Raw genomic sequence first — 20,227 nt, 5'->3', positions numbered from 1 at the left:
TTAAAAGCATATTTTCTTTTCATTATATTTAGAATAATGACCAAATTCATTACCATGGTTAGTTAATGAAATAGCATGGGCTTCCATTCCTGGAATGCCTTCCACATACCTCAGTTTCCTTGTCCTTTATGTTCTCTGGCACTCTCTTCCATTCTTTAACCTCCTCATCTTCCTCAGACCTTCACACATGTAGTACCCTTTACCCAGACTGTTTTACCTGTCCTCCTCCCCCTCACACACTCTTCCCTTTGTCTAACATTTCCTTCCGATTTGAACTCAAACTCACCTCTTCATGGAATCTTTATCTAATCTTCCTAAACAGGTCAAGTCTTCTGACTCTGTGGTCTCATAAACCTTGCACCTTTCAGTTATAGCACTTACCACATGTTAATTTCAATTTATTATTATATATGGGATTGTTTCTTTAAGTGTTTATCTCATTGAGATTGTGATAACATCCCTGAGACAGATACCATATTTTTTTTTGATCCAGTGTGTATTCCTGTTGCCACCTCATTAACCAGCACACAGTAGATCCTTAGTAGGTACTATTGAATGGATGGGAAAAAAAACAAACAAAACAAAACAGCATTTTCACCATTAGTGGTTGGTCAATTACATTATTTTTATGAGTTGTCATTAACAAGTTTATAGCTACTCTAGTTTATGGTAATAAAAATTTCTACTCTCTAGAACTACAATACATATATGCCATTCTAAAACTCAGTTGAGGTCCAGAGATAAAGATCCAGGATATCTTGGAGCTTCTTAGAATTGTCTATAAGTCCCTCTGGTGTTAATTTTTAAATATTCTATTACTTTCTTTAGGCAAATAAGATATTTCTTACATGCATTACCAAATAAAGTTTTATTTAATATAAGAATGATAATGATGGTATTTTGTTTTTATTACCAAATTTGGTTTATATGATTAAAAATTGACAGTAGCGCTCAACAAGGTTACCACTTACCTTCCAAGTCCTCATTTACCTGTGAAATTCTATCTTAATACTTATCTTTCTTATTGTTCTGAAGTTATTGGCATAACTGTTCTTCAAATGCTATCTTCCTTTGATTTTCATGAAATGCTTTCTGGCTACAACACTTCATCAAACTTTCCTATATCCTACCCTTGACACATTAGGGTTTCCTAATTCCCAGTTTGGTATAGTCTCATTTGTTTATTATTGATTTTGTGGCTTTTGATCCTCTTGCTCTAATTACTGCTACACCAAGTGTGATTTTTGCCCCACACAGAAATATGTTTGTGTTTCTTTCCCCTTATATGCAAGTTATTATAAAAAGTCTTACTACTACTTCTGAAATGTCTCTCTAATTCCATAACTACTGTCACTGTTTTTTTCAATCCTTACATGTTAACTGAACTATAACAACTGAGAGACTAAATGCATAAATTGGCAATGGCCATGCCATGTATAAAAACAACTCTGTCTCACAACCTGCAGCAATCTCCCTAGGAAACCAGCCCTCTTATGTACAAAAAATAGCTCAGGAGTCCAGCCTACTATAGGTCAGATTTTTAGGAAGTCAGAACACAGTCTCTAGTAACAGTAAAGGGGCTAAACAATAGCTTCTATAACATTGGCCCCAAATAGGCAGGACTTGGTTAATTGACACCTCTCCTAATTTTTGTCTCTGCTCTGACTTAGGACCAACCAGAGAAAGCTAAATATGTACCCTAACCAATCACACAGGATTCCTTGCTTCCATTTAGAACACCTTCTACTTACCCATGCCAATAGCCTCCTGTAAGGTCATAGCTGAAGCTTCCCTTTTTCCGCTGCCCTCCCATCTGCCTGCCTTTGAGACTCTGCCTAAGTACAAGTGACAGTGGCTGATTCCCTGGCTGTGGACAAGGCCTGAATAAATAGCCGTTGCTTGTTCTCATTTGGTTGGTCTTCTCTTATTTCTACCCAACAAAATCCTGACTAGTCTGCCCACAGTCTGGATACTTCCAATTTTATGCAACAAGTAGAGTGATATTCCAAAACTCAGAACCTGTATTGTCATTGTCTGAATATTTTTCAGTGGCTCCTCATTGCCTTGGGGATCGAACTAAAATTCTTAAGCTGAGCTCACAAGGCCCCAGTCTCAACTCTTACCATTCTCTCAAATAAAACATCTTGCTGATCTTGTGAAATGCCAAACACTATCATTCCTCCAATTGTTTTTAACAATCTGGTGTAACTTCTTTTAATGAGTTTTCTACTTTATCCACCTGTTTAACTCCATTTTTATCCTTCTTGACTGAGTTAACTATCTTCTCCTTAAAGAATCTTGTTCTACCTCTAAGACTTATTAGATTTTTTTCTCTTCTATATTCTGACAGTACACTACCACTTGCATTGCTATCCATGCTTTCCTGTTTTATCTTCCATTTTCCCTCATTCTTGTTGCCTTGGGATTGTACGTTCTCAATCAAATACTAGTAATATTCCTTGCCTCAGGTTTTGTTTCCAAGAGATCAAGGTCTAAAATAGGGCAGATATAACATTAGCCTACAGGAAGAGCTGATAATTTAAATGAATCAAAAATGTTGTGTAACCAATAGTAACAGAAATCTTGTCTTTGTCAACATGGAGGTTTTAGCTGCTTTATATTGTTACATATAAATCCAATAGGATGCTAAAGTTAAAATCCTAAGAATTTGTGCATGTACTCATTATCCTATGGATAGCCTATGCTAAGAGAGTAAAAAATCTCAATAGATGTCTGCTAAGAAAAGTAAAGCTACCAATGTGTTCATATTAACTAACCAATTTAGAGGGCTATTTTATTCCAAGTATATTTGGATTGGGTTCAAAGAATAGAAAACCCAGTGATCCCTGATCTGGTGAGCCATGTTATCAGCTAGACCAGATCTGAGAATATAAGCCATGTGCACATCTTGCTTTCCATTTGCCCTTTCCTGTTAGTCCTTGAGAACCTCTGACTTAAAAGCTTTGAGGAAAAGCATGAACAAAAGGTATAATCAAATACAGAAAAGCAGACATTTGCTGCAACTGATGCCTGACAAAGCCGTAAACCGTATGTGAACATTGGAGACATATGCTTGCCACAGTAGGAGTAAATAGGCCTGCTACTGCAGAGCTCATGAAGGCAGGGATCCTGTGGAGTCTTTGAAAATTCTATATAGAAAGGGAGGTGTTTGTTGCATCCAAATATGAGCATTGCTTGATTTTTACTTTTTTTAATAGAAAACCATCATCTCTACAAGAGTAGGCTGTTTATCAATATAGACCCTCTCGAGGAACCTTAATCTACTTGAAAATAACATTAAATTTGATGTCATAATATGCTTCAAAAGAGTATCTCTGTACATGGAGAAATTTCCAGTTCAGCAATTCTAGCTTATGTGACAGGTAGAAAGAATTTAACTGGTGTGGGTGTAGGGCTGTGCATGGCTGGCAGGATCCTCCCTGTTATCAATATGAAGTATAACAAGAGGAAAGAAAAAACAAGTTTCATTACTAGATGCTAATAAAACTTAAAAATGGGTGGTAAACTTGTGGCTTCTTAAGGCACTATCCATGGGATTCTAAGCCATTTTTCAAAGTGAAAAAAGAAAAATCTAAGAGACTCTTCTATACAAAATTTAGAATGATATTCTAATACAATGTTTCTGTTTATAGTACTAGTATGTTTCTAAATATATTTGAAAGACCAATGGAACATTTTTTATTATTTATGTATTTTTACAATTCCTGATAACATGAAATCTAAAGCCCTTGTAGGTAGGTGAGAGAAAGTAAGTAGCTGTACAATAGGTATTAAAATGACCAGTGAATATCTATATGCTCATTTTGAAAACGACCATTTGCTTAGTCTGTCATAGGTCACAGAAATTGATAGTAAGGTCATGGTTAGTTACTTCTCTAACTCAGGTTCTCATGAAAACCTTAATGGGAGGATTTTTAGAATTTGCTCCTGTAAGTCATTTTGTAAGGAACCTAGTATAGGTACTCTATCTGAACACAAAACCATAAGTCTATGGTTTTAAAAAAATAATAATAAAACTATCCTTATTTAATCCTCCTATTAAAAGTGATTTTATAAAAAGAAAAATGTTAATTATAAAAATATTGTTTTCTTCTAGGTAAAGTCATGTTTAGGGCCAATCACCATGCCAAATTCTTAATTTACATAGTAAATTAAATATTAAATTATTATTATTAAATTCTTACATATTAAATTCTTACAACAATCCTATGACAAAGGTACATTCTATTTTACAGATAAGAAAAATGAGATTAATATCCTCGTTATAACAGCTACTAATTAGCAAATGCAAAATCAAGAGGTGCTTGATTCCAGAAACTTGTTTTTTGTATCACCATTATAAAAACCATTTTCCCATTTCAGGATTAATATACTTTACCTGTTCAAGATGCCAGCAAGGCAAGTACTAAGGATGGGAAAAAGTTCCTTCTCAGGCTAGCAGAGCTCTAATAAATGAAATCTTTTCAAACCTAGAAATCAGACAAGATTTTTGATTGACACATCAAGTCACTCAATTTAAAAAAGAATTATTGGTGATATACTGTGCTTCTGCATCAATTCAACAATATACAATTTTTCAGCATAACCAAGTATGCACTATTAAATCATGGTATTAAAAATTAGAAAAAAATTTGCATCTATTACTAACTTTATTTTTTTTATAAAACTGAAAATAGAAAAGGTGAGTGATTGGCAGACCAATTGTTTAATCATTTGTTGAGTTACAGAATTTTTTTGTAGGACAATTATATGCAAAACACTGAATTGAGTATTCTGCTATCCATAAAGAAAACTTACACAATTGACCCTCCAAAATCATATTATTCCTACCGGGCATTTTATTCCAAGTAGAGATATATGGTAAAGAATAATTTGTAATTTGTTTACAGAAGACTATGGTTGAGGACTCTGACTGGAATGATTTAATGAGAAAATCACAGAAATGATCAATGGACAGAGAGGGGCAACAGGACAAACTGTGGAAAGTGAAAGACAAGAATAAAATATTTAGCCTGAAAAGTGACAATAATTTAAAAAATAAAAGGATATTGACTGAAAGTGGCTAGAGAAATTTTTGGCCTACAATTTCTTCTATTTATCAGAAGAAGATATTGTTATATCCAAATTTTGAAGGCAAAGAAAAATATTCCTAGAATTATATGTTCAATTATATTGTCATTTATACGATGAGAACTAAAAATCTTCTCAGAACTAAAAATCTTGCACAGACAGAATCATTTGCAAGTACGAGAAACTGTTTTGAAAATAAGAGCTTACTAAACTTTTAGAAAATTTATATGAAAGAGATGTAATAAAAGCTTATCTTTATCACTTCAATAATATTTAATTTCACTGTAATCATGATAAACCCTACAGTAGAAGATGGTATATAAAGATTCCATTTTTTCCATAAAAACTCAGGAAAAATAATGCAGTAGCAAGAAATACTTTTAATTGGAGGATTAAATAAGAATAGTTACAGAAAACTAGAAAGTCCTTTCCTTTCTTTAAAAGAAGATACTATATTTTTAAGCATTTTTGGAAGAGATTTCTTAGAAAACAAGTAGTATTTTTTTCTCTACTTGGTGGCAGCCCTTTAGTGTAGACTTATAGATGTGTTATAGGAAGTAATGTAAGTACTTTGAGGAAAGTTCCTCCCCAAAAAAGGCTGAATACCTTTGTAAATTTCACAGAAATTTAATTGTATTTCTCTGTTTTACTAAATAAACCATTCGCCTCCCCCATCTTTTGCCATCCTCCCCCATACTTAGGGGCGTTTCCAGTGATTTGGCAATTTGTTCGTAATAGGGAGAATAATATATAATCAAAACTTGATTTCATGCCTGATTTGATTACAGGGTACTGATTAAACTAATGCTAGTGAATTCTCTTTAATTCAGTAATTAGGAGAGGGGTGTTTTCCTATACATCTTTGAGAGACCAATCACCGTAAGACAGACTCCCTGTCCTTAATGATGGGGAGACCTGAATCAGGCATTAACTAATGTATTCATTCTTTTAAATATAAATTTATTAACAGGCTTTTAGGTTTTCCTCAGAAACTGGGACTTCAGGACCCTGGGCAAATGAAAGCAAAGCGATCTCCTTGTCTCTTGAGTTTAATGACATTTATTACTTCAGAGTCTTGACAAGTCCCATTATTACATTTCACTTTTTGAAAAGTGGCAGTATGCAAAGCTTAATACCTGACATAGCATTATATATCTTGTCCAGTCGGTTTACAAGTTAATTCATTAAACCAAATCATTTTCATTAGAACACTGCCTTCATGTGTTACTACCAGCACTAAAATAAATCATTTTATTCTGTCCATTACAGTAAGTGATACATCTGATACATTTATTAAGTTAAAGTGTTCTCTCAAATTCTTGTGTTCAATTATTCTTGTCACCACTCACTATGCTGATGCTTCTCTCAGGAATCATTACCTATCAGGATAAATTCCAACTGTGTTTCCTGATATTTATATTCCTTCACAGTTTGGTCACAGCCTACTGTTCCAGCCTCATCACCTACTATTCTGTACCCGAATCTTCCACAGTAACCAGGCTGCCCTATTCGCAGTCTGAAGTTCTGCTAGGGACCCTGAAGTCTGCATAATACTTCTTCCCCCCAACCAGAGGCTCCACCTCCTCCTTGTTTAGGCAAACTCTACCCTTCCTTTGGGATCAGATCCAACCCCGCCTCTTTCTACTTCTTATGTGTACCTCTCTTTTGCACATTACAGTATGTTCTGATGAAAGCCCCTTTGCTGCTCTCCTAACTGTGCTGTTGACAGATATCATATGCTCACATCTCAGGTGACTACTCTTTGAACTTACAGTTTGGTTTTGATATTGTATAAGGATATAAACTACTCTGTTACAGTTTTCCCTATTCACCCAACATTTAGCACCAAATGCATTAAGAACAGTGTTCACATTAAAAATGTCTCAGGACTTGCATATCATATTTTGCCTGGAGTCAGAGGAGGGGTAAGGAACTCTTAGTAAATTAGCTCTGAGTTTCTGCTTGGCATATTGGTGGTCACTCTTCTCATTTCTTTGAATCTACTGAGGAAATGACATGCCTTAGACCATAGATGTTCCTAGCTATATTTTCTATAATTAATAATGTTCCTGGGAGAAATGATCTTTCCTGAATCTCTAGCATGTATGGGGAATTTGGTAACTCCCCAATCTCCAATTCAACTTTAGCTCTGTGTATGCTATATATTCCTTGAATCTTTTGAACTTCACTTTTTGGATTCACTAAATAGTGCCATTATACTATCACTAGTACAAATTTTTTTCAGACACTATGGTACAAAAGTGATAAATTAGAAAATATTAACAGGAAGCCACAGTAAACAGCAGAGACTCCACATCTTACTGAATTTAAGACAGCTGAATCTACTACTCATTTCCTAAGTGTTGGTGGTATGGTGCAAGAAAATTTTTGACCAAAAATAGGTATAACAGTTTTGTTTACTAGCTCTCATTGGCTGATAACATAAGACAGGAATAAAATGTATATTAATAGCTTAAACTAACAGATTAGTACACATATATGTATGAATATATTTACACATACATATATATTAAATGTTTCAGAGAAAAATAGCATTATAATAAAATAGTTCCCCCAGGATGCTAAAAAATAAGTTATGCTTATATTAAAAATTAAAACCACTAAATATATGAGTAAATATGTTTGGATAATGAATTCAGTTATATAAAACAGGTGATTCACAACTTCAGTGATTTTCATGAATATTTAGTATAATTGTAATAATATTTATTCATTCATTGTAATATTTTAGTATCCAAGGATCCAAACACTCAATCCTGGACATTAAGTGCTAACAATATTGAGGAAAAGAGATGTGGCATTAAGTAACTATAACATAATATTGACTCCTAATTTTTTAATGTGTGAATTGTGCTAAGCTACAGTCCCTCTTTAGTCAATAAAATACTAATATAGGTGTTGTGAAGAAGTTTAATCACAGATGTGATTAAAATCTACAGTTAGTTGACTTTAAGGAAAAGAGATTTTCCCAGATAATCTGAATGGACCTGATTTAATCATTTGAAATGCCTCAAGAGCAGAGCTGAGGCTTCCTGTTGAAGAAGAAATTGCATCTATGGATATAGTTTCAGCCATGGCCAAGCAGGGTTCCAGCCCGCCTTTCCTGAACCTGCCTGGTGTATTTGGGACTTTCCTACCCAGCCCCTGCAATCCTTCAAGCTAATTCTCCCAATAGACCTCTTAATTTATGACTCCTGCTGGTCAGTTTCTATAGCTGAAGCTTGACTGATTGAATTATGCACACTCAGTTTGTGTGCAACAAACATGTACCTGTGTAGGTTTATACATATGCATGTATTCAGATGTATTAATAGAGTGGACATATAATCTATCCCCCGTCCAGTAGGTTGACACTATTTTTCTTTTTTTAATGCTGAGGACAAAAGAGTGGCCAGCAATCAGCTAGGTGAAGCGGTGGGGACTGGACAGAGCATCAGAAGCATACGAAACATCCTGTGTAATGGCGTAGAAATCAGTATGAGTAGGCTGCTATCTAGGAATATGAGATAGATATGGAGCCAAATGTGCAAGTTGCAGAGGAGCAACAGAGTAGACCAGTACTTCTCAGGTCCCACTGAATTTAGCCTTCCTGAAAAATTTGTATTTTAACTCAGGTTAATGTAATTAAATCCTGAATTTAGCCCTCTGGGTTCTGTGACCTTGGTCAAGTCCCTTGGCTTTGGTAGTATCAGAAGTTTATTAGTTTTGCCTTCAATATGAACTTTCCACTCCAATACTGTTAAAAAATACCTAAGGAAGTGACCTGTTTTTCTAAAGACCTGCATATAATAGGTATACCCAGGAAAGCTGGTGGATTGGTGAGTGTCCAGGGCTCTGTAGTAAAGAAGGACAGCATCTCAGGCTTATTATTCAGCCATGACCACAAAAACTGGCTTAAACCTGTGCCCATCACCTCGTACTGGCAACTGAGAACACTGTAAAGGCAATAACCAGGATGGAAAATTCCCTCTTCCAAGTTCTTGAAAAGCCTATTACCTGGAGCTCCAGTGAAATGGGAGAATTTTGTTTGTGTGATTCTAGGCAAGAGAAGTACGTTTTTTTCTGGAGGAAGAGGAATAGTTTATGATTAGAAGGGTATTTCTTTAGTGTTTTTTTTTTTTTTGAGATATAATTGACATATAACATTAGTTTCAAGTGTACAGATTATTATTTGATATTTATATATATATTATAAAATGAACACCACAGTAAGTCTAGTCAATATCTATCACAGTTTTTTTCCTTGTGATGAGAACTTTTAAGACCCACTCTCTTAACTTTCAAATATTTGATACAGTATTAACTATAATCACCATACTGTACATCACATCCCTTTGACTTATTTATTTTATAATTGGAAATTTGTCCCTTTTGATCCCTTTCACCCATTTTGCCCACCACCTACTTCCCACCCCCCACATTTGGCAGCCACCATTCTGTTCTCTCTCTATGATCTGGGTTTTGTTTTGTTTTGTTTCATTTTTCAGATTCCACAAATAAGTGAGATCAAAAGGTATTTGTCTTTATCAGACTCATTTCAGTTGGCATAATGCCCTCAAGGTCCATCCATGTTGTTACAAATGGCAAAATTTCCTTCTTTTTATAGCTGGGTAATATTCTATTTTCTTTATCCATCAATCTATTGATGGACACTTAGGATATTTCTATATCTTGGCTACTATACATAATGCTTCAGTGAACATGGGGGTGAAGATAACTTTTCAAGTTAGTGTTTTTATTTTCTCCCAATAAATACCCAGAAGTGGAATTTCTGGTTCATATGGTAGTTCTATTTCTCATAATTCTCTGATGTTCTACGTAATTGTTATCAGATTAATAAAACTACTGAAAATAGAACATTAGTCTCAGTTTGGATTCTCAAAATAGACAGCACTTTTGGTTACAAGGTCTTAACCTTTTTTTTTATGTCAATAGTCATTTTTCTTTCTGATCTTTGTAAATGTACTACCCAGTTACTGCATATAGATCACTCTGTGTCATGTCTTAAACTATAATTTTCCATATGGAAGGGTGCCCACATTCAGTTATGACATCTTCCCATATATCTGTTCTGCTATTGATCTGCTCTCTCAGCATATTCAGCAGGTTATGGGGTGTGGTATGTATGTGTGTAGTATTTAATTTTAATTCCAATGTAGTTAACATACAGTGTAATATTCATTTCAGGTGTATAATATAGTGATTCTACAATTCTATATATTAATAAGTGATCATCATGATAAGTATATTCTTAATCTCCTACATTTGCAAATATCTTCTCCCATTCAGTAGGTTGTCTTTTTGTTGTGTTGACTGCTTCCTTTGCTGTGCAGAAGCTTTTTATTTTGATGTCTCAATAGTTTATTTTTGCTTTTGTATCCCTTCCCTCGGGAGACTTATCTAGAAAAATGTTGCTATAGATGATGTCAGAGAATTTACTGCCTGTGCTATCTTCTAGGAATTTTATGGTTTCAGGTCTCACATTTAGGTCCTTAATCCATTTTAAGTTTATTTTTCCATATGGTGAAAGAAAGTGGTCCAGTTTCATTCGTTGGCATGTAGATATCCAATTTTATCAACACCATTTGTTGGAGAAACTGTCTTTTTCCCACAGCATATTCTTGTCTTTGTCAAAGATTGATTGACCATAGATTTGTGGGTTTATTTCTGAGCTCTCTATTCTGTTCCATTGATCTATGTGTCTATTTTTGTGCCAGTACCATACTGTTTCAATTACCACAGCTTTGTAGTATATCTGCAAATCTGGGAGTATAATACCTCCAGTTTTATTCTTCTTTTCAAGATTGCTTTGACTATTCTAGACTTTTGTAGTTATATACAAATTTTAGCATTGTTTCTTCTAGCTCTGTGAAAAATGATGTTGGTATTTTGATAGGGATTGTGTTAAATATGTAGATTGTTTTAGGTAGTATGGACATTTTAACAATATTTGTTCTTCAATCCATGAGCATGGAATATCATTCCATTTGTTTGTGCTATCTTCAATCTCTTTCTTTAATGTTTTATAGTTTTCAGAGTATGAGTCTTTCACCTCCTTGGTTACGTTTATTCCTAGGTATTTTATTCTTTTTCTGCAATTGTAAATGGGATTGTTTTCTTAATTTCTCTTTCTACTACTTCATTATTAATGTATAGAAATGCAACCCATTTTTGTATATTAACTTCTTACTTTGCAACTTTACTGAATTCATATATAAGTTCTGATAGTTTTTTGGTGGAGACTTTAAGGTTTTCCATGTATAGTATCACATTATTTTGTAAATAGTGCAAGTTTTATTTCTTCCTTAACAATTTGAATGCCTTTTATTTATTTCTCTTGTCTGAATGCTGTTTCTAGGACTTCCAGTACTACGTTGGATAGAGGTCATAAAAGTGGACATCGTTGTCCTACTCCTGATCTTAGGGAAGAAGTTCTCAGTTTTTCACCATTGATGTATTAGCTATGGGTTTTTCATTTTGACCTTTATTATGTTGAGATATGTTCCCTCTAAGCATACTTTGTTGAGGGTTATTATCATGTATGGATGTTGTACTTTGTTAAATGCATTTTCTGCATCTATAGAAATGATCATAGTGTTTTTATCTTTTTTCCTATTGATGTTATGTAGTTATGTATCAGATTGATTGATTTGTGAATATTGAACCACTCTTGCATCCCAGGAATAAATCCCACTTGATTGTGGTAAATTATTTTTTAATGTATTGTTGGATCCATTTTGCTAATATTTTGTTGAGGATTTTTGCATCTATGTTCATCAGAGATACTGGCCTGCAGTTCTCTTTTTTTGGTAGTGTCTTTACCTGGTTTTGGTACCCAGATAATGCTGGCCTTATAAAATGAACTTGAAAGTTTTCCTTCCTCTTCTATTTTTGGAGTAGTTTGATAAGAATTTGTATTAACTCCTTTTTAAATGTGTGGTAGAATTCACCTGTGAAGCTTCCTCTTGGATTTTGTTTCTTGGTAGATTTTTTTTTATTACTGATTCAATTACTGATTACTGGTCTGTTCAAATTTTCTATTTTTTTCTGATACAGTTTTGAAAATTTATAGGTTCCTAAGAATTTACCCGTTTGTTCTGTGTTGTCCAATTATTTGTAATATAATGTTTATAATATTCTTTTGGGGGGCTTTTTATTTTTATTTTTAAATTTTATTTTATTATGTTATGTTAGTCACCATACATTACATCATTAGTTTTTGATTCAGTGTTCAATGATTCATTGTTTGTGTATAACACTCAATGATCCATACAATATGTGCCCTCCTTAATACCCATCACTGGGCTAACCCATCCACCCACCCCCCTCCTCTCTAAAACCCTAAGTTTGTTTTTCAGAATCCATAGTCTCTCATGGTTCATCTTCCCCTCTGATTTCTCCCCCTTCATTTTTCACTTCCTACTAACTTTTTTTTTAACATATAATGTATTATTTGTTTCAGAGGTACAGGTGTGAGATTCATCAGTCTTACACAATTCACAGTGCTCACCATAGCACATTCCCTCCCCAGTGCCCATCACCCAGCCACCCCATCCCTCCCACCCCGCACCCCCCCACCACTCAAGCAACCTTCAGTTTGTTTCCTGAGATTAAGAGTCTCTTATGGTATATCTCCACTCTGGTTTCATCTTGTTTCATTTTTTTTCTTCCCTTCCCCTATGATCCTCTGTCTTGTTTCTCAAATTCCTCATATCAGTGATATCATATGATACTTGTATTTTTCTGATTGACTTATTTCACTTAGCATAATACCTTCTAGTTCCATTCATGTTTTTGCAAATGGCAAGATTTCATTTTTTTTGATAGCTGCATACTATTCCATTGTATATATACCACATCTTCTTTATCCAGTCATCTGTTGATGGACATCTTGGCTCTTTCCATAGTTTGGCTATTGTGGACATTGCTGCTATAAACATTGGGGTGCACATACCCCTTCGGATCAGTACATTTGTATCTTTGGGGTAAATACCCAGTAGTTCAATTGCTGGGTCATAGGATAGCTCTATTTTCAACTTTTTGAGGAGCCTCCATACTGTTCTCCAGAGTGGCTGCATTACCTTGCATTCCCACCAACAATGTAGGAGGGTTCCCCTTTCTCCGCATCCCCGCCAACATCTGTCATTTCCTGACTCGTTAATTTTAGCCATTCTGACTGGTGAGAGGTGGTATCTCATTGAGGTTTTGGTTTGTATTTCCCTGATGCTCAGGGATGTTGAAAACTCTTTCATGTGTCTGTTGGCCATTTGGATGTCTTCTTTGCAGAATGTCTGTTCATGTCTTCTGCCCATTTCTTGATTGGATTATTTGTTCTTGGGGTGTTGAGTTTGATAAGTTCTTTATAGATTTTGGATACTAACCCTTTATCTGATATGTCATTTGCAAATATCTTCTCCCATTCTGTCAGTTTTCTTTTGGTTTTTTTGACTGTCACCTTTGCTGTGCAAAAGATTTTTATCTTGATGAAGTCCCAATAGTTCATTTTTGCCCTTGCTTCCCTTGCTTTTGGCGATGTGTCTAAGAAGAAGTTGCTACAGCTGAGGTGGAAGAGGTTGCTGCCTATATTCTCCTCGAGGATTTTGATGGATGCCTGTCTCACACTGAGGTCTTTCATCCATTTTGATTCTATTTTTGTGTGTAGTGTAAGGAAATGGTCCAGTTTCATTCTTCTGCACGTGGCTGTCCAATTTTCCCAACACGATGTGTTGAAAACACTGTCTTTTCTCCATTGGACATTCTTTCCTGATTTGTCAATAATTAGTTGGCCATAGAGATGAGGGTCCATTTCTGGGCTCTCTATTCTGTTTCATTGATCTATGTGTCTGTTTTTGTGCCAGTACCATACTGTCTTAATAATTACAGCTTTGTAATAGAGCTTGAAGTCCAGAATTGTGATGCCACCAGCTTTGCCTTTCTTTTCCAACATTCCTCTGGCTATTCAGAGTCTTTTCTGGTTCCATACAAATTTTAGGATTATTTGTTCCATTTCTTTGAAAAAAGTGGATAGTATTTTGATAGGGATTGCATTACATGTGTAGAATGCTCTAGGTAGCATTGACATCTTCACAATATTTGTTCTTCAAATCCATGAGCATGGAACTTTTGTCCATTTCTTTGTGTCTTCCTCAATTTCTTTCTGGAGTATTTTATAATTTTCTGAGTACAGATTCTTTGCCTCTTTGTTTAGATTTATTCCTAGGTATCTTATGGTTTTGGGTGCAATTGTAAATGGGACTGACTCCTTAATTTCTCTTCCTTCTGTCTTGTTGTTGGTGTATAGAAATGCCACTGATTTCTGTGGATTGATTTTATATCCTGCCAATTTACTGAATTCCTGTATGAGTTCAAGCAGTTTTGGGGTGGAGTCTTTTGGGTTTTCCACATAAAGTATCCTATCATCTGCAAACAGTGAGAGTTTGACTTCTTTTCCATTTCAGATACTTTTTATTTCTTTTTGTTGTATGATTGCTGAGGGTAGGACTTCTAGCACTATGTTGAATAGCAGTGGTGATAGTGGACATCTCTGCCATGTTCCTGACGTTAGGGGAAAAGCCCTCAGATTTTTTTCATAGATAGCTTTTATGATATTGAGGTATGTACCCTCTATCCCTATACTCTAAAGAGTTTTAATCAAGAAAGGATGCTGTACTTTGTCAAATGCTTTTTCTGCATCTATTGAGAGGATCATATGGTTCTTGTTCTTTCTTTTATTAATGTATTATATCACATGGTTTGATTTGCACATATTGAACCAACCATGCAGCCCAGGTATAAATCCCACTTGGTCATGGTGAATAATCCTTTTAATGTACTGTTGGATTCTATTGGGTGGTATTTGGTGAGGATTTTTGTATCCATCTTCATCAAAGATATTGGTCTGTAATTCTCCTTTTTGATCGGGTCTTTGTCTGGTTTGGGGATCAAGGTAATAGGTAATGGTGGCCTCCTAAAATGAGTTTGGATGTTTTCCTTCCATTTCTATTTTTTGGAACAGCTTCAGAAGAATAGGTAGGAATTCTTCTTTAAATGTTTGGTAGAATTCCCCTGGGAAGCCATCTGGCCCTGAGCTCTTGTTTGTTGGAGATTTTTGATGACTGCTTCAATTTCCTTAGTGGTTATAGGTCTGTTCAGGTTTTCTCTTTCTTCCTGGTTCAGTTTTGGTAGTTTATACATCTCTAGGAATGCATCCATTTCTTCCAGATTATCTAATTTGCTGGCATATAGTAGCTCATAATGTGTTCTTATAATTGTTTGTATTTCTTTGGTGTTGGTGTGATCTCTCCTCTTTCATTCATGATTTTATTTATTTGGATCCTTTCTCTTTTCTTTTTAAGTCTGGCCAAGGGTTTATCAATCTTATTAATTCTTTCAAAGAACCAGCTCCTAGTTTCATTGATGTAGTCTACTGTTCTTTTGGTTTCTATTTCATTGATTTCTGCTCTGATTATTATTTCTCTTCTCCTCCTGGGTTTAGCTTTATTTGTTGTTCTTTCTCCAGCTTCTTTAGGTGTAGGGTTAGGTTGTATATTTGAGACCTTTCTTGTTTCTTGAGAAAGGCTTGTATTGCTATATACTTTCCTCTTAGGACTACCTTTGCTGCATCATAAGGATTTTGAACAGTTGTGTTTTCATTTTCATTTGTTTCCATGAATTGTTTAAATTCTTCTTTGATTTCCTGGTTGACTATGCATTCTTTAGTAGGATGCTCTTTAGCCTCCATGTATTTGAGTTCTTTCTGACTCTCCTCTTGTGATTAAGTTCTAGTTTCAAAGCATTGTAGTCTAAAAATATGCAGGGAATGATTTCAGTCTTTTGGTACTGGTTGAGACCTGATTTGTGAACTAGGATGTGATCTGTTCTGGAGAATGTTCCATGGGCACTAGAGAAGAATGTGTATTCTGTTGCTTTGGGATGGAATGTTCTGAATATATTTGTGAAGTCCATTTGGTCCAGTGTGACATTTAAAGCCTTTGTTTCCTTGTTGATCTTTTGCTTAGATAATCTGTCCATTTCAGTGAGGGGACTGTTCAAGTCCCCTATGATTATTGTATTGTTGTCGATGTGTTTCTTTGATTTTGTTATTAATTGGCTTATATAATTGGCTGCTCCCATGTTAGGGGCTTAGATATTTACAATTGTTAGATCTTCTTGTTGGATAGACCCTTTACATAGGATACAGTGTCCTTCCTCATCTCTTATTCTACTCTTTGGTTCAAAATCTAATTTGTCTGATATAAGGATTGCCACCCCAGCTTTCTTTTGGTGTCCATTAGCATGGTAAATTCTTTTCCACCCCCTCACTTTCAATCTAAAGGTGACTTTGGGTCTAAAATGAGTCTCTTGCAGACAGCATATTGATGGGTCTTGTTGCCTTTTGTTTTTGGGTTTTTATACTGTGTCTTTTGATTGGGACATTTAGCCCATTTAGATTCAGGGTAACTATTGAACGATATGAATTTAGTGCCATTGTATTGCCTGTAAGGTTACTGTTACTGTATATTGTCTCTATTCCTTTCTGTTCTGTTACTTTCAGACTCTTTCTTTGCTTAGAGGACCACCTTCCAATATTCTTTTAGGGATTGTTGGTGTTTGTAAATTCTTTCAGTTTTTGTTTGTCTGGGAACCTTTTTCTCTCTCCTTCTATTTTCAGTGACAGCCTAGCTGGAGATAATATTCTTGGTTGCATATTTTTCTCATTTAGTGCTCTGAATATATCATGCCAGTCCTCTCTGGCCCACCACGTCTCTGTGGATAGGTCGGCTGCCAATCTAATGTTCTACCATTGTAGGTTACAGACCTCTTGTCCCAAGCTGCTTTCAGGATTTTCTCTTTGTCTCTGAGAGTTGTTTTACTATTAGATGTTGGGGTATTGACCTATTTTTATTGATTTTGAGGGGGTTCTCTGTGCTTCCTAGATTTTGATACCTGTTTCCTTCCCCAAATTAGGGAAGTTCTCTGCTATAATATGCTCCAGTATACCTTATGCCCCTCTCTCTTTCTTCTACTTTTGGGATCCCAGTTATTCTAATGTTGTGTCACCTTATGGTATCACTTATCTCTCAAATTCTCCCCTTCTGATCCAGTAGTTGTTTATCTCTTTCTCAGCATCCTTATTCTCCATCATTTGGTCTTCTATATCACTCATTCTCTCTTCTGCCTCATTTATCCTAGCAGTTAGGGTCTCCCTTTTCTTATTTTACTTCATTAATAGCCTTTTTGATTTTGACTTGGTTAGATTTTAGTTCTTTTATTTCTCCAGAAAGGGAATCTCTAGTATCTTCCATGCTTTTTTCAAGCCCGGCTAGTATCTTTATAATTGTCATTCTGAACTATAGTTCAAACATCTTACTTATGTCTGTATTGATTAGGTCCCTATAGTCGGTACTGCCTCTTGTTCTTTTTTTTTTTTTTTTGAGGTGAGTTTTTCCATCTTGTCATTTTGTCCAGAGGAGAATAGATGAATGAGAGAACAAAATGCTAACACGGTAACAATGACCCCAGAAAAATATATACTAAACAAATCATAAAAGACCCAAAACCAGAGGGAAAAGAAAGGGAAAGAAAAATAAAAAGACTATGATCAGGCTGGTGAAATGATCAGGGCCACACACTAGATTCTGGGTGTATTTTGGTCTGTTAGGAGAAACTGCCTCCCAAAATTTTAAAGAAAGAAAAACTTATATATGTACAAAAATAAGGGTAAGTACGATGAAAGGATGGAATATGACTGTAAAGATGAAAATTATAAAAGATTTTATAAATGGAATTGATAAGAAGTTGGTTAAAAAAAGAAAGAAAAAAAATTAAAAATAAAAAGGGAGAGAATGTGATCAGGCAGGAGACTAGAACAAAGCCATACACTGGAGATTTAGGGTATTTTTGGTCTGTTAGAAGAAACTGTATCCCAAAATTTTGAAGAGAGAACAACTTATATATATACCAAAAATAAGGTTAACTACAATGAAAGGATAGAATATGACTCTAAAAATGAAAATTAAAAAAGATCTTTAAAAAGGAATTGGTAAGATAAGATGTTGGTTGTAAAAGGGAGAAAGAAAAATTCAAAAAATATAGAAAAAGAAAAAAGAAAGAAAATTTAAAAAATTAACTTTGAATGACTAAAGAATCATGGGGGAAAAAGCCATGAATTCTATGTGCTGTATTCCCCTAGTGTCAGAGTTCTGCCGTTCTCATTGATTGGTAAACTTGGTCTTGGCTGGCTGTTCTTGCTGATCTTCTGGGGGAGGGGTCTGTTGCAGTGATTCTCAAATGTCTTTGCCCGAGCCAAAATTGTACTGCCCTTGTCTGGGGCCAGGCTAGGTAATCAGCTCGGGTTTGCTCTTGGTAGCTTTTCTTCCCTGCAAGATTTCCGTACAGCTTTGGAGGGCGAGAATGAAATTGGTGGCCTCCCAATCTCTGCCCGGAGTTGCTGAGAACTTGGGGCCCTACTCCTCAGTGAGCCCCCAGAGAAAAGCAGTCAGTCACTCCTATCTCCCCAGTCTCCGGACCCACTCTGTTTTCATCCGGCCTGTGACCGAGCATTTCTATCTCTGGCATATGACCCCGTGTGGAGTCTCCAAACCCAGCAGATTCCTGTGGCCAGCTCCCACACTGTTCCTCCCCCGGGGGAGAAAGGGGAGTCTCCCCGGACCTGCCACTTGTTGGGTCTCTACTGGAAGAGCAGTGGCCCAACTCTTCCATGGATCACAGTTTATGGCAACCCCTAGCTGAAAGCCCACTCCTCAGCTCCATCTTTGCAGCCAGCTTCCCCACTCTGATACCTGGGAGCTCTGCCGCACTCAGGCACCCCCGGTCTTTCTGTGACCCCGAGGGTCTGGAGACCACACTGTCCCAGAGAGGGTTTCACTCCCCACTTAGCCACTGGAGTGACGTCCCTCAGTGGAACTGACTTCTAAAAGTTCCGATTTTGTGCTCTGCTGCTCTATCACTTGCCAGTAGCGGCTGATGGAGGTCCCCTCCCCCCGCGTCTATCTTCCCGTATATCGCCTCGGATTCACTTCTCTGCACATCCTACCTTCCAGAAAGTGGTCGCTTTTCTGTTCATAGAGTTGCTGCTATTCTTTTTTTCAATCTCCTGTTGAGTTTGTAGGTGTTCAGAATGGCTTGAGCCCTATCTTGCTGAATTCCTGGGACCAGACGAAATTTAGGTCTCCTACTCCTCTGCCATCTGGCTCCTCCTCCCTCTATAATATTCTTTTATAATCCTTTGTACTTCTGTGGTATTGGCTGTTATTTCTTCTCTCTAATTTCTGATTTTGTATATTTTGATCTTTTCTCTCTCTGTCTCTATTTCTCTCTCTCTCTCTCTCTGTCTCTCCTTAGGAGTCTGGCTAAAGATTTATCAACTCTGTTCATCCTTTCAAAGAACTATATCTTAGTTTCACTGATCTGTTCTATTGTTTCCTTAGTTTCTAGTTTACTTCTTCTCTAATCTTTATTATTTCCTTCTATTGGTTTTGGGGTCTGTTCTTTGCTAGTCTTTTAGGTGTGAGGTTAGATTGTTTATTTGAGATTTTTCTTGCTTCTTGAAGTAGGCCTTCATTGCTATAATTTTCCCTCTTAGATCAACTTTTGCTGCATCTGAAAGATGTTGAGCATTGTGTTTTCATTTTCATTGGTCTCCATATATTTTTTATTTTCTCTTTGATTTCTTGGTTGACCCATTCATTGTTTAGTATTATTTAATCTCCACGTATATGTGTGCTTTCCACATTTTTTTCTTATGGTTGATTTCTAGTTTCATAGCATTGTGTCATCCCTATGCAGGGGCCATGCTAAATCTCCTCTGTATCATTCCAATTTTAGTATATGTGCTACCAAAGTGAGCAGTCTAGTTTCTTGCATCATGATTGGTAGAGATGCATGGAATGACTTCAGAATTTTTTTAAATTTTGAGGCCTTTTTTGTGTCCTAATATGTGATCTATTCTAGAAAATGTTCTATGTGCCCTTTAAAAGATTGTGTATTCTGCTGGAATGTTCTATTCTGTTAGATCCATCTGGCCTAATGTGTCTTTAAAAGCCACTATTTCCTTGTTTGTTTGTTTTTTAAGTTTTTATTTAAATTCCAGTTA

General features: G+C 35.8%; 1 non-coding gene across 1 annotated transcript; it reads right to left on the bottom strand.

Moving 5' to 3' along the window:
• Positions 1–19,875: 19,875 nt before the first annotated feature.
• Positions 19,876–19,983, bottom strand: LOC114206885 (U6 spliceosomal RNA). The gene has a single exon (XR_003608743.1). It is a non-coding gene; the product is annotated as a U6 spliceosomal RNA (small nuclear RNA).
• Positions 19,984–20,227: the final 244 nt, after the last annotated feature.

This window comes from Eumetopias jubatus, unplaced genomic scaffold, assembly GCF_037043125.1.
Source record: "Eumetopias jubatus isolate StellerSeaLion01/CBP00866 unplaced genomic scaffold, mEumJub1_p1.0 scaffold_2, whole genome shotgun sequence".
Taxonomy (NCBI): Eukaryota; Metazoa; Chordata; class Mammalia; order Carnivora; family Otariidae; genus Eumetopias; species Eumetopias jubatus.
This window is presented reverse-complemented; position numbering and strand designations above follow the sequence as displayed.